Source organism: Ictidomys tridecemlineatus, unplaced genomic scaffold (genome assembly GCF_052094955.1).
Source record: "Ictidomys tridecemlineatus isolate mIctTri1 unplaced genomic scaffold, mIctTri1.hap1 Scaffold_631, whole genome shotgun sequence".
Taxonomy (NCBI): Eukaryota; Metazoa; Chordata; class Mammalia; order Rodentia; family Sciuridae; genus Ictidomys; species Ictidomys tridecemlineatus.
In genome coordinates, this window is record NW_027524358.1 from 75,562 (window position 1) to 79,096 (window position 3,535).

The following is a 3,535-nucleotide window of genomic DNA, read 5'->3' on the forward strand; positions in this document are numbered from 1 at the left end:
CGGCTCTGGCACCCACTCCCAGGAAGGCGGGGCCCGCCGCGGGCCAATGGCGGGGCGCGGGAGCCCGGCCCGGGCGGCGCAGCCAATCACACGCGGAGGCCGGACTGCCCCTCCCGCCCCCCGCGAGCCCCTTAAACCTTGGCACGCCGGGAGCTCGAGGCCAGGGCTGCCTGGGGACCTAGGAGGGGCCGGCGCGGGCTCCAGCCTTGGGCTTCGGGGTGCAGAGTCCAGACCCGCCGAGACTGGCTTTGAGGGCAGGAGGAGTCGGGGAGAGGCTGTGTGGTGTCCGGTGCCGGGCGCAGGAGTCTTGGCGACCTTTGTCTCCTGCCTGGCGCCTGCACTGGAGTATGACCCAGGGCTCTGCAGCTGCGTGTGTGTGTGTGTGTGTGTGTGTGTGTGTGTGTGTGTGTGTGAGAGAGAGAGAGAGAGAGAGAGAGAGAGAGAGAGAGAGAAGGGGGGGAAGGGATGGATTCTGCATGCCTGTGTAGACAGACTCTTGCTAAATTATTAAAGCTGGCCATGAACTTGTGATGCTTCTGCCTCAGCCTCTTCAGGTGTGTACCATCAGGCCTTGTTGAAAAACTGCTAGCTTTTTTTTTTTTTTTTTTTTTTTTTTTTAGTACTGAGGATTAAACTCAGGGGCACTCAACCGCCGGGCCCCATCCCCAGCCGTATTTTATATTTTATTTAGAGACAGGGTCTCACTGAGTGGCTTAGTGCCTTGCTTTTGCTGAGGTTGGCTTTGAACTCAATCCTCCTGCCTCAGCCTCCCATGATACTGGGATTATTGGCGTGTACCCCTGTGCCTGGCCAAACTTATATCTCACTTTTTCTATATAGCAGGAAGAGAATGTAGAATGTTGGCAATTTTGAGGGCATATAAGTGATTATTTGGGTAATGAATAGTTACAGAATTGTGTGTGTGTGTGTGTGTGTGTGTGTGTGTGTGTGTGTGTATGTACATGTGCTGGGGATGGAACCCAGTAGGTCTGACCACTGGGCTACATCCTCTTTAGAATCTGAATGAGCCCCAGGGACAAACACTATCTTGTAAGGGACATCTGTCCAGGGGCAGCGACCTCCAGCCTTCTTTCCTGAGATAGATAAGGGGATTTTAAGGTGGGGGTGGAGGAGGCCCCAATCCCTTTTGCAGCCTCCTCTTCGCATAGATCAGGGAAATCCCAGTGCTTGGGTGGGCAGAAGCCACCAGCTTTCTCCTAGGTCATGAGCCCGACACACCCCAAACCCCACAGTGTTTTGGAGGCACCTTCTCTGAGTCCAGCAAGCCCCAGAGGTAAGCCCTCCTGCAGGACTGCTTCTGTGACTCTTGCAGAAAGCCACGCCTCATCCTGGGGCGGATGTCACATCTGGGATGTGACCATGCCTGGGCCACCCTGGCCATCAGCTGCCCTGGGTGACAGGTGTGTGCTGTTGGTGGCTTCTTTTCCTTCTGTTTAGAAGCGGACCACAGCTGATATGACATCTGACACTAGAGCCCTGCGTCTTGCTGGTCTTGATTGATGTTGCCTAATGCAGACTGGAGAGCGGCCAGGGGGCTCTGCACTCACCAGGTGCTTTGAGCAGAGGAGCACCCCAAAGAGGAAACCCATGACCTCCACAAGAGGCTTTGCAGAGATCCAGGAAACCCAAGGGTCTTCCTCTTTGCTCAACCCTTTCAAGTCTCTCTCTGCAAGCTTTGGTTTTGACCGACCGCTAGACTCCTGCATCCAGCCACCACTCATTGATCCACTCTCAACCATGCAGACTGCCTCAAATAGTCATTTGCCTACACTCATAAAAATCAGTTTGTCTCCTTGTGTTTTAGAATTAAAATGTGGTCACTCCCTGGATCCTGAATTTGACCTTAATATAAACTACAATTTGGGACCATCTTGAGGATGCCGATCACTTGGTTCACAATTTACATTTGTTGGAAAAAAATCTGCAAGTTTGTGCATTCCCATTACCACTTAATGTGAGTGTTAAGTTCAGGTTTACTCCATTCTGTGTACCCTATTCACCCAAAGGGGAAAACCTCTCCCGTAATGGCGAAAATTTATTTTGAAGGTTACAGGGACTGTGATTTACCACTTCAACTGCATTTTTTCTGAAGCTTCTCTCTCCAACAAATCCATTCCAGTTAAAACAGCCATCAGCAGTTATGCAGTAAATGAGGGCAGAGGCAAGACCTGAACCCAGGACTTCTGAACCGAGGACTTCCGTCTCTAGAGCCCATGTGCTGATTCCCTAGAACATTTCAATTCTTTTTTCCTTTTGGAGACGTACTGAGGACTAAATCCTGGGGTGCTTTACCATTAAGCCACATCCCCAATCCTTTTTACTTTTATATTTTTGAGACAGGGGCTCACCAAGTTGCTGAGGCTAGCCTGGAACTTGCGATCCTCCTGCCTCAGCCTCCTGAGTGGCTGGGATTACAGGCGTGTGCCACATCAGACTAGAGCACTTCTAATAGTGAGAAGATGTGCTTCCTGCCGTGGAGAGGCCCATCTGTGTCCCATCTCACTCCTGATTAGTCAATGACATAACCTTCTGCTGGACAGCTATGTATAACCAAAGACAGATTGGCGCTGCCGTCCAGGCTCCTGCTGCCTCATGCCATCCCTGCGATCCTTCATTTTTCACAGAACCAGCAGCCAAGACCAGGCCCAGCCCGGCCCCAGGCACTGCCCAGTGTGTCCGTTCCCAAGCAGGTCCCAACAGAACGAACGGGCAGATGTTCACTACTGGGAAACACGAAAACAGCAGACAGATGTAGCTCCACTCGCAAGACCCTGGGGTTATTCCAGCCCCCCCAGTTTAAAAATAAATAAAAGCAGAAGAGAGCAAATGCCAAGGAGCTTGCATTGTTCAGCCTGGAAATGGAAACTAGGACCAGGGGTGTGGCCTAGGGGCAGAGTTCCCACCCAGCAGGTGTGAGGCCTTGGATTTGAGCCCCAGCCCTTCAAAAGGAAACCAACATTGGCACAGACAAATTAGAATAGAACCAGCAAATAGCAGAGGAGGGCTCTGGGCTGCAGGTTTAGCTCAGGTCCAGACCTGCCTAGCATGCAGGAGGGCGGGATCCATCTCCAGCACCTCCCCCTGCTGGCCCACAAGGTGGTGCAGGGTCTGAGTATTTCTAACCATTGGAAGTGAGTGGGGGAGGGAGGGACTGGCCTCCAATGATCAGCAATGAGCTTGCGTTCTGTAAGAGCACCCTTAGCCTTGGGTGGCAAGGCATCAGGGTCCCTGGGCCCAGAGTTAGAAGTCCACCTGGACTGGGGGCAGAGTCCTGGACTCTGCACTCGGGTCACCCAGATTGCTTTGAACCCTGGGCTTCTTCAGAGAAATTGACTACAGATGTGTTCTGGGGTGTTCCCAGCCTTGGAGAGGATGGAGAGTCAGGCTCCTGATGACCCGGTGACCCAGTGAGCTCCTAGCACGTGCCAAGTACTTTCCATACAGTTTTCAAATCTCCATGCCAGACTGGACCGACTGGTCATTCTTGGCTCAGAGACACTGGTGTTCACAAGAG